The sequence below is a fragment of the Pogona vitticeps genome, chromosome 2, assembly GCF_051106095.1.
Source record: "Pogona vitticeps strain Pit_001003342236 chromosome 2, PviZW2.1, whole genome shotgun sequence".
Taxonomy (NCBI): domain Eukaryota; kingdom Metazoa; phylum Chordata; class Lepidosauria; order Squamata; family Agamidae; genus Pogona; species Pogona vitticeps.
Window position 1 is genome coordinate 157389505 of NC_135784.1, and position 12091 is coordinate 157401595.

At 42.0% G+C, this 12091-nt stretch overlaps 1 long non-coding RNA gene across 2 annotated transcripts in view; it reads left to right on the forward strand.

Moving 5' to 3' along the window:
• Window positions 1–10942, forward strand: part of LOC140704626 (uncharacterized) — a 51229-nt gene extending 40287 nt beyond the window's left edge. The window contains exon 2 of one of the 2 annotated variants that reach the window (XR_012083941.2): window positions 9761–10942. This is a non-coding gene — a long non-coding RNA (uncharacterized LOC140704626). The other variant, XR_013541559.1, reaches the window with a different exon arrangement.
• The last annotated feature ends 1149 nt before the right edge of the window (window positions 10943–12091 follow it).

Below are 12091 nucleotides of genomic sequence, written 5' to 3' on the forward strand. Positions count from 1 at the left end.
ATCTGAAGACATCCAAGTATAAATTAATCTAACCCCAATGGAAAGGAAAATTTAGGCACACATGAAATCCCAATATCCCATATATAGCTGAGAGGGCCCCTGCCTACTTGGGCTATGATATCCTATTCCACATACTTTTTCACGGCAGGATTAACCAGCAACATCAAATGAGTATCCCAAGGGAGTGAAAGGAGGCCAATTCAGCACAAGATTTTAATTTAAAAAAAAAAAATTTAGGAAAGGGGCCAAAACTAAAAGAGCAGGTGTCATCATTTTACTAGACATATGAAGGAGTAAAGTCCATATTTAGAATTCTCTGCTAAGTTATGACCACCTCATTCCAAAACAACAACAACAACTGGCAAACATTCATCATGAGTTAGAATATTATTCATATTTGGAAAAGCAAAAGAATTTTCGAATCTTTTGTTTAAGAAAAAAAATATATGGGGTGGAATAGGCATTTTATATGTTTATTTTGTCAATGCTAGAAGACAGGTAGGAGCATAAGTCTACATTTAGAATAAGGCAGTAATCGCTAGTTCCAGTTTTTAAAGATTCTTACCTAGGGTGGATCATTTCCACATTTAAAAAAAAGAGGGGGGGGAGAAGAAATATGTCATCCATAAAAGAGGGCAAAAAGAGAACATATATACAGTATATGTAGGAGATGCATGTGCTAATTTAGAAATCACAGAGATAATTACTTGAATCCAACAGTGCCATTAGCCTAGTGCAAGGTTTGTAGAGATTCTTCCTCTTGTTCCGGTCTTAACCAGGGCTAGATATCACTGGGGCCATTCTGACATTGAAGGCAGCAGCTCTGAACAGTGATGGCCACTGTCTTATCTGGATCAGAAGGGCAACTGTGTGAGCGTTCCTCTACCCTTGCAGGTTGCAGTTGCAGCCCTGATCATACAACTCATGACTCAGGCCTGGCTTTCTTGCAACCAGAGCAAGACCAACATACAAAGGGAAGTCTGTTGCAGCTAGGAGGAATGCTTCTGCGGTCGTTCTTCCAAAATGGCACAACTCAATGCGATAATGCCTAATGTTATGCACCATCCTTATACTAACAGAAATGAATTTCTAAAGTTAGTGCACGTGTGGGGTTCAGCGTACAGTAGTTTCTCATTGGGTGAGTGTTTGCACTGTGCAGTGGAATGCTTGCATATACTCTCTCATGCCGTGGCTTGCTCAACAATTAAATCAACCATAATCAAACTAGCAGAGGTTTCCCCCCACACACTTATGTTTGGTTTTTCTTTGTTTTGCTAACCTCCCGTTGGATCTCAAGCAACTGCTGTCTTTTATATAGGAGTCCAGTATATGCTGGTAAGGAAGGCTCTGATAAGGTGAACTGATGGTAACTGGGTGGTAAGCTCAGTCTGTTGTTGGTGTGCCATTTCAAGCCCCATTTCTGCTCTTCCTTCTGTCCAGTTCTTCCTCTTCAGACAGGGCTCCTCTTTGTGCGATGTAAGGCAGGACACGTGGTCGTCTTCTTGGGTGCCTCGATATTCATGTCCTGGGTTGTACTGAAAAGGTGTGATGATTTCAATGGTGTGCATTGAATGGATGGAGAAATATTTCACACAAAGAGGTTGGTTACCTTAAAACAAGGCCTGTAGGAAGCACACATCTTGTTTTTAAGGTCAACTGCACTCTTAAAGGGAAAGATGGAAAAGGCAGCAGGCATGTGGCTCCTTCTCCAGTTCAGTAAACCAAGATCCGCCGAACTGGGATCATGACATCTGAACCAAGTCCAAAGTTTCGTTTCTAGTCACTCTTTATGAATCCTTTAATTAGGGTGGATAGACGCATATTGTGTTACGCCTTGACATGTTTTCTCTTTCCTAGAAATAGGATATGTGGGGAGTAATGGTGGTTATCGTGGTAGGAGGAAAGCTTGTGGTTGTTTCCAAGGAGTGGATCCAAGAAACAATATGGGAGTAAAAAGGTGTGTATGCTGCATTGTGAGGGTGGGGAAACTATAGCGTTTCACATGTTTGGGGGCCCCAGCCTAACCCACCACACCCAAGGGAAGGGTGCTGCGGGAGCTGTCATCCAAATAGCAGGAGAGCCAAAAGCTGGAGACGTCCCAGTGGTGCTGTATTGGCACTCCACTGACCCAGGCATTTGCTCGCATTAAATGATGGTTAGCTGAGGTTAGCCATGTCTTCATGCTGTGCAATTAAAGTGTGCGGTGTTTTACAAAATAGAATTGAGCTGCTGAACTGAGAACCAAACATTCTGAAGACCAAACATTGCAAGGAGTCATGCTGGGCAAAGGAGGGAGAGTGGAAGCGACGGCTTCCAATAGTGAAGAAACCTGACTCCGGAAGGATTTTATTTTATTTAATAATTTATTCTGCTTCTAGTACTTCCTTCCCAATGTCAAGGCAGTGATGGACACAGCAAAACAATAATGGTGCACAGATAATAAATAAATGTTGATTTATTTATTTTTGGCCTGAAAACAGGTGCCTGCCATAGGCTTAAAATGGAGAACCTTTCGGAGGCTCCTAGAGTCATGATTTTCCATTTGAGTCTTTGTTTGTTTGTCTGTTTACTGTCAATGGGAACTCAGTGTGGACAGAGAGCCACATGCAGCCCACAGGTACCACAATTTATATCCCTTATTTTCACTGGAAGTATTTTTAGTTCACCTGCCTATGAAAGTGTCTGCAAATAAATCTCCATCACCACCTCACTGGTTTCTGAAAGTATCTCTGTTGTCTGTCAATTTATTTAGAAGCTCATATGCCAGGGTTCCATGAAAAGAAGCTCCCAGCACAGCTAATAGAAGAAGAGAAAATAAAACAAAGTGTAGTCATCTATGAGCCGTCTCTTGCAGGGAGTACATAGCTTTCTTGTCCACAAGTTATGAAGTTAGTATATTTATTTATTTATTACTTGTATTTTATTTATTTAACTTATATGCTGCCCACACTACCCAAAGTTCTCTGGGCGGCTTATAGCTATAGGTGTTCATTCTTGTATAAGTTAAGTTGTGTGGCTCAGGAGACAGAAGAGCAAATACTTCATGCTAATGCAACTTGCCAATGAGATTTATGCCAATTATTTATTTATTTTATTTATTTTATACTTATATACCGCCCCATAGCGCTATAAGCACTCTCTGGGCGGTTTACAATTTTAATTATACAGGCTACACATTGCCCCCCCCGGCAAGCTGGGTACTCATTTTACCGACCTCGGAAGGATGGAAGGCTGAGTCAACCTTGAGCCGGCTACCTGGGATTTGAACCCCAGGTCGTGAGCACAGTTTTAGCTGCAGTACAGCGTTTTAACCACTGCGCCACAAGGCTCTTTACTACAGTAGTGTAAAAACTCAGTAGGATTTGGCAACCAAGATAATATTTGATAAAGCAGCTAACAAGTCAACTGAGAGGTTTGTTGCAGCAGACGCCAATTGGACGAAAATGCCCAAGTAAACAGCTTGGAGATGAAATATTAGTACATCTAGTTCTTGAGGAAGAGGGATTCAAACTCTGGGTCCTACCATAGAGAAGGCTCTGTGTTATGTCACCACAGCAGGACATTGAGACAGGTCTCTCATTGAAAACTAAAGTGGCTTTTTTCCTATGAATTCTGTGGGTGGGATTCAGACAAGTTGCAATGACCTTCAGGTAGTGTGGGCAGCATATAAATAAATAAATAAATAAATAAATAAATAAATAAATAAATAAATAAATAAATAAATAAATAAATAAATAAATAAATAAATAAATAAATAAATAAATAAATAAATGTTGCTATCACTTTAAAAGCCATAAATCATGTTGTGAAATTTGCTAAGAGCTAGCTATAGAGAGTTTCCTGGTTGTGAACCAACCAGGAAATTTTAGGAGATAAACATCACATTTATTTGGGGACAACTGTGAAGGTTCAATTTTCGGAACATCGGTCTCCACAATAAAATCACGAGTCTCTTTTAACTTTGAACCAGGAGAAAGGTTTATTGGCGTATTCAATAAAAAATTATTGTCTAAACAATTATTCCACAACTTGTCGCCTGTCGCCAGCGGGTCAGACAGGGGTGCCCAGGCGTCTCTCAAAAATGGGTTTGTGTCATTATTGTTCCAGGGGCCCAGCCAACCTGCTACCCCTTCTTCTCTCAGGACCTCTCCGGCTTCTCCATCCAGGATGGGGGTAGTCTCATCCTTGGTCGGGTCAGCCCATCCAATGGTAGAAGTGGGACCAGGGTCCATCCGATAACTTCTCTTCGCCTCCTCCACTCGCCATGCCAGTTGTTTTCTCTCTTCCCTTTCTACTACCTCCTTTTCTTCCCTTAACTTCCTCTGCCACTCCTGAGCCTCAGTCTCACCCCAGTAAGAGGGCCTTTGTGGGGTTCCCTTTCGGTGGCGGTAGTCTGCCTCTTGGCACTCGCAGCCTTTCCGACTTTCTTGTCCATGGGTCTTGTACCCATACCATCTCCCAACCCCCCCCCATCAGATCGTCTCTCCCTTTTATATCAGCTATCACCGCCTCAATCTCCACCCTTTTTTCCTCCCGATTCCTGCCAATTTGTCCGGGGTTTGAACTGCTACCATTAACCTGCACAATTCTCTAAGTCCCTGGTATCAGTACCCCGCTGTTCGGTTCTTCTAGGCTCGGGTATCGGCAAGGTTTGTGCCTCCCTTTCTGTTTTTGACACAAAGGACGGCATTCTGGCAAGAGCATCTTCCCTCTCGCCCCGGGTCTCACAACAATCCATAACTTATGTAATGCATTAAAACACATAAGAAAGTAGCAAAATTGCAAAAAAGGGTGTAATTGGCCATTGAATAAAAATAAGGCTGCACCCCAGATAGAAGAACATTACTCAGTTTATCATATACATTTTAGCAAGACTGGCCCAAGACATTTTGTTGACTGAGATCAACTAATAAAAACAATCTCAGAACTGCAGAGTTAAAAGCGACCCTATAGATTGTTGAGACCAGCTGCTATCAAAGAGGCACAAGTGGGGAATTGAACTCCCAAACTCTCCTTAAGCCACTGTGCTATCTAGCAGTCATTCTCTTGTAGCTCGGTCAAAGTAGGTGGTACTTTTTAATTACAATTATAGTTTCATTGCTTTTAATGTATATTTTATTGTGTTTTATCAATTGATTGATCCAGCCAAGCTATTTTGGCACAACCAGCAGAAAATCCATAAGTGTCCCTCTCCCTCCTTAGCAGTACAAAGACATTTTTAAAATCAGTTCTGAGGTCAGAATGTGAGAGGCCTTTCAGTTCCTATCAAGGAGAAAAGTATGGAAAAGGGATATGCATCCAGATTCTAACACTGAGCCAAAGTTGCCCCCCCAGATTTGCCACCCATACTTACAGGTGACCAAAGGGAGGCGGGCTTTTGAGAGGTCATAGATTTCATGAGAAGAACTGCTGCTTGTTTTCTCTCCATCTCCCCTTCCCTCTTCTTTAAAAAAAGCCACCGAGGATCCCGGTCTGAGCAGGGAAGGGCTCATCCCACCTCTCTGGCAATTGGTCTCCTGTGCTGCTTCGTCTGGCAGCAGGGATAATAGGCAGAGAGCTCGTGTCCACCCCCTTCCTTTCTCCCTGGAGTGCCCTCTAGAACAGGGGTGTCCAACCTTTCACCTTCCCTGGGCTACATTAGAAGATGAAAATTTGGTTTGGGCCGCACATACATTTGGTTTGGGGGGGCAGCCCTAGCCGTCCTCCACAGCCCTGCTCCAAGCGCACTTACCGGCAGCTGCAATCTCAGACAGCAGAGGCTGCCAGCTTCGACTCTGGTGGCTTTATGGGGCCGGGAGGGGGTCCACCTATTGACGGGGATGGCACAATGCAGTCACACAGCCCCCCTGTCCCCTCCCCTCCCACTCCTTCCTTCCTTCCCTCTCTCCCCCTCTACTGTTGTGACATGCCCCGGCCACATTCCGGCCGCAAGCGGCGGCAGTGTAACTTGAACATTTGGAATTTCTTTTAAAATAAAAAATTGCACTGGGCCGCATTACGAGCTGACCTGGGCTGCATGCGGCCCTTAGGCCGCAGGTTGGACAAGCCTGCTCTAGAATTTGGGCAAGGAAGCCTGGTAAGAGTAAGCAGATATCTGCTGCTGTTTATATTGCTAAACACAGTGCCATTAGCAAGTTGGTCAGAGCAAAATACTTCCTCTCCAAACCACTGCAAGCCATAGCTGCTAATGCTGACCGCAGAAAAAGCATGACCATGGCATCTCCAGGAAATACAAATGTTTCCTATAAAAAGGCCAAACGTCTTCAACTTGCAAGCCATTGCTGTAGTAGTATAATCCGATATAGTACCCTGGTGAGGTTGGCTTATAGGTTGGGCTACTTTCTCAGTCCATGCAAATCAGTCTAGGTTCATCTTGCACACAGGCTGCTGGACTGTGGTTTTGTCCCCCCCTCCCCACCCCCAAGAAACTCACATTGTTTTGCAAACATGAGCCATGGACACCGTTTTATTTAGCTGTTGCACAGTTTTGTTGAACTGATTTTTGTGCCATGGGAGCTGGCTGTTATAACTAAGTAGCTATCTTTGATGATGTCAGAGAAAAGCTGTAAGTCCCCCTTTTACTCACATTCCTAATATTAAGTAACATTTTTATCTATCTGTCTGTCTTTGATATTGTCGACCACAGTATCCTTCTGAGATGGCTATGGAATTTAGAACTTGGAATTTAGGCATCCCATTCTTCAGTAGTTCTAGACCTTCCTTGAGGGTCAGTCTCAGATGGTGCATCCTGGGGAGGTGATGTCCACCTCTTGAAACCTCCCCTGTAGGGTCCCTCAGGAATCAGACATAAAAATGTCAAATTGATCAAATTAATATTTGTTCTACATGCTCATGCTAAATTAACTCTTTGGGGAAGTCCCACTTTAAACACTGCAAAGCAATAATTTTTTATGTTAGAAAAGGTCTGATTGTAGGATTTATCACTGACTTTCTGGTGTTCTGCGCCAAGACTCATAAGTTATAGCTATGTCAGTTTTTTGTGCCCATCCACAGCTATCAGCTTTGAGTGCTTCTGCCACTCCTGCTGTGTTGGATGTATTAACTGAATCGTAAGAGATATTGAAACCAACATGTGCCGATGATAAAGTGTTTGTTGGAAAGCATGATATTTGATCTCAGTGAAGTTAGAACTGAGTGGAATGAAGAGTTAGGTGTTTTTTTTTTTCCGGTGCAAGTGAACTAATAGAAAATAAGAGAAGACGGTGTCATGCTCAAACTCCAGTGTCTCCTGAGCTACAAATTGTGTTTGTCAGCAAAAATTAATGCTTCAGACATATTGGATTTGCCTGAAGCATGACTGTTATATCTTTACAAAAAGGCCGTGGCCATCTTGATTAAATGCTGGTGAGTTAATACAAGGAAAAACGTCCTTGTCGTACATTATGTGTGTTCTGACACAATAATTCTTTTGTGGCTGGATCGTACCATGTGTTGGTGAAAATCCTGTTGCTTAGGTACTATTATAGGTCCCCTTAAACAGAGGAGATTTGGTGAGCCACCTCTTCCATAAATTCCATTGATTCAAATGGGCCTACTTTAGTTGTGACTGACTCTGCTAAAGTAGGTTGTAACTTAAGCACAAGCAGACCCAATGGAATTGATGCAGGAGCTGACTCACAAAATTTTCACTGATTCAGTGGACCTACTTTTATGGAATTTATTATGCTAAGCAACAGGATTTCAGACATTAATTTTTATGAGAAAAAAACTTTTGTTCTTCATAATATACCATGGTATTTCTTTGAACTGGAACCTAATGGATGATAATTGTGGTTGGATCCTGTCTGCCTTTGGTGTAACTGAAAGAACTACCCTTTAAAGTTGGAAAAGCAAGTAATCATCACCATGTCTTCTTTAATTCATTGATGATTGTAATGTATCTTCTATACAGAACTGTGTCAAACTCAAACAAGTAAATTTCTTTGAACATACTGTATGGTTCAGCTTATATTGATGCATTTACCCCTTTTTCTTTTTTCTTTCTCCCCTCCACACTTTTCATTTTGTTTTTTACAATTAGATTCTGAAATCTGATCTTAAAAATTAAAAATGATGGGAATTTTTATCCAAGACATCATAGTTACCTATCCCTGTTGCCAAGTGCAATGTTCCCCAGTTCTATCTTTGTTTCCACACTCGAGGAGATGAGAAGATGACACATATGGATCTCTAGTAGCACTTGAAATAAGCTTGGTCAAGAGGCAAAGAAAAAGAAAAAGCTTTCTGCCCAGTTTTCTATGTTGCAGCTCCTTGCAGTCCTCTAATGGCATGCTTCTGAAAGGGCCATATTTTCTCATTCTAAACACACCCATCCCACCGGTGTTTGCAAAACAGAGCAAAATCTTTCCATTCTCTTCACGTCTAGAGACATGACAGAAGGCACAGAGAGGCAGCAAGAAAAATGAGGGACTTTCAGGGGCAGCTGTGTTTTACTAACCCAGTCATAATGCCCCTAAAAATCCTTATTGTTCTTGCAATGTTCATCTATGGTCACCAGCAAAAAAAAGGCATTCAGAGGTGAGTATTAATTTCTGAAAAAGCAGGGCTTGCTCCAGATGGCCACAGATTGTTCAATGGGTCCGTCTCCAAAAAAGGTGTAACTCATCCCTTCTCAGCAAAGAAGAGGCTTTGGAGATTGCCTTTATATCAAGGGGTTTTAAGATGGAGATGCAAAGCTGGGAGAAACCAGTTTCACACTGGAGTGAAGAAACTGCAGTGATTTCTGTTTCAATATACTGTACTACCCTGGTCTTCCTCTTTATCTTCTTTGATTGAAGCCAACCTGCAGTAATATCATTGATCAGGGCTGGAATGTTATTTTATTTTGCTTGCTCATCATCATCTTAGAGTTGCAGAGCTGGAAGAGGGACCCTATGGATCATCTGTCAAGGAGGCCCACTGGGGAATCGAACTCCCAACCTAATCCACTGAGCTGTTATTATGATATGCTTTAACCAAGACAGGTTCCTGAAGAGTACAGTATGCAACTCTGTTGCGTTATCCCTTTTCTTAACAAGCCTTAAGTTTCCCATGTGCTTTGCTAAAAAAAATAATCCCACCCACACAAGGTTTTGATGCATCCATGGGGCTCCCTTGGAGAACTGGGGTCCACTTCATTCACATCTACACTGGAGAAAGTGCTGCAGGGTTGTTCTGAACTGGTTCTATCCAGTCCTGTGTGTATGTCAGGGATTCCATGGATACCTCTAGATTGGTTTAACTTGGATGGCTCCTAACACGAGAAGTGCTCTATGTATGAATGAGGCTCTTTTTAAAGGAAAGGGAGATTCTGTCAAGGAAGTTCTAACACAATGCCAAGGAAAGCTGGATTAAACCATATTGTTTATTGCACAAGCCTGAAATAAATTTGCATATGCACACTTCATTTTCCGTTTCCTTTTAGGTGGGCCGGGGGCCGGGGGGCAGGTCATGACAGTGTTGAATCCTGTCTTTAACTATTGGATATTGCATTCAGTTGCAGAGATTTCTCCAGATAGACTGACTATCTCATTGCGGTCATCATTGGAATCTTAGGAGGCTTGAAACTTGGGTTTTTTAGAATCCTAAAATTCTGTATCAAACCGCACTTCTCATAGTTGTCCTTGTTGTCCACGGCCTTACCTGTGAGGTGCTGGAAGCATCTTGGGTTCAGTTAATTGGAATATCAGGAGAAATCTTGACAAATGTGTTCAGATCATTCTCGCATCTAATCTATTTTAATCTTTCTGTTGGTCCACAGGGCTGCCATCCCAAGAAGTGCTTCTTGACATTCAATTTGTGATTCCAGTGCAATTTTTCACCGTATCACAGAGCTTGTACTGCTAGAATTGCCTTAATCTATAGCATTTGGGATCATTTGCCATTTCATTGGCCATTATCTGACACATTTCCTTTTGACAGTTTTAGGGTTTCTGTTGCTGAGATGGCCAAGATACAGATCAATGGACACAGGCAAACACATAGGGGGGGATCCGTCTGTTTCACTTTTTATGACGTATGTATTACCGAGAACCAGAGTTTATTCTATCCTGGTTCCATCTCAGTCTGCAATTTGTTTTTAAGCTCCACACAGAAATTTGCATACGTTCGTCAGTTCTGATACCGAAATCTGCACATTTTAGGCAAGCAGTTCCCCCTGATATTTGCCCTTTTCTACACATTTTTTAATTGGAGAAATGCAGTGCAAAATTTGTAAAGGTGTAGAAACTGAAGCATTTACTGAATTCTGGTTTCTCTGTTAGCTGAAGAAGAGCAGTTTAGGAGCGCTCATATTAAAATGGAAAGCAAACAAATTTGTCTTCTGTCACTGGAACATAGCTGTATTCTGGGGTGTGACTGTCTACACAAAGCACATTCAGAAAAATGTTACACCTGTTGACATTCGGATGTTAGAAGAATCAGCACTTCAGATGTGTCTTAGCAAATCCTTTAGACCAGTGGTCCCCAACCTTGGGCCTCCAGATGTTCTTGGACTACAACTCCCAGAAGCCTACACCACCACCTCTTTTGCCCAGGATTTCTGGGAGCTGAAGTCCAAGAACATCTGGAGACCCAAGGTTGGGGACCACTGCTTTAGATACTGGCCTCCATCCCAAAAGGGATATAGAAAGTCTTCTGGTCAGCTATTGGACGGTGAAAGAATGTGGGAGGGATTATGCTCAAGTCCCTACTCCCACACAGCTGGTCAGTTCTACTGACTAATTGATAGGACTGTGGGGTCAGACCAGGGAACCACACTTAGCGAAACTTATATGGGTGCTCAGTTCCACATGAAATAAAGATGCACACGTGGAAATCTAGGACTGTGCCTTCATTGCCACTAATTATCTTGGAACAGTCAATGCTGGCGATTGCTACCTGTGCCGAACAGTGTGAAAGTGCAAAATAAAAAAAAATGAAAATAAAGATGATTTAAATCAAATCAGTCTATTGATCTTTCTTTCGTTCTTCATTGTTTCTGTTCCTCCAAGAAGAGTAGTAAAACACATGAAGGATTTATCTATTTTTGTCTTTGCAGCAACCCTATGGAGATAGGTTATGTGGATGGGGTTGACCAGTGAACAGCAACAGCCCTGGTTTTAATACACCTGAAATTTTAATTGTCAGGTTTGATAATCCATTAAAAGTAAAACAGGTGAAGCTTCTTGGAAACATCCTGCAGCAGAGGAAAGGCACATCCTCTGCTCATCCTATTAATCCTGTGGAAATGCCAACGAGTACAGTATGATGCTATTGTTCACCAGGATATATTAATTATTTAATTTAGGCATACATCCATGCAACATACATAATACCTTAAATCTAAACTCATCTATAAAGGAGGGAAAAGGGGATACTAGTTTCATACATGCACTAATGAGATAACAGTGCAGTCAAGTAATTATAAACTCCAGACATAATAGCCTTACATGCTTGGGGAGGGGGGAGTCTTTGAATGGAAATTGTTCACTATACTTCCCTAACTGGTTTTGGTCAGAAACTATTTATTAGGGACACCTCCTTGCCACCTTCTTCTCAAAGCAATTTGTGACAGTGTTTGTACTTGCTGGTGGGGGGGATATATAAGTATGCATATACTGTAATGTTTTCAGAAACAGCTACACACATCTTGTCCAGACTTTCACACATCTTGGAACAAATTAAATGTCCTAGGGGATAGCCCTAGTCTGAGATCTAGGGCTCTACAATCTTGAAGAAATGAGTACTGTACTATGGTCCAGCAGCTTTTCCAACTTTGTGTAATTCCATTCATCCTATGGAAGTCTTGGGAGCTAGGGGACAGAATGAAGAAGTCTTTGGTTACTGAAAATCTTCCCATGCAATAATGTTATTTGACGGTGGCAGCTTTTTAAAAGACTTCCTCCTTCTGTCCACAGCTTTCATGGCTTATATGCAATGAAAAGGCTTTCATGGCCGGCATTGGAATACTGAAATGCAAATCTATGGTGCAGCTGTATTTCAAGTACTACGCATAGCTGTGGTTACTCCATCTGAAAAAGGAGATACTATTACAATATTAGGAGAAAGTGCAAAAATGGACAACCAAATCATGGTGGTAATGGCAGCAAGC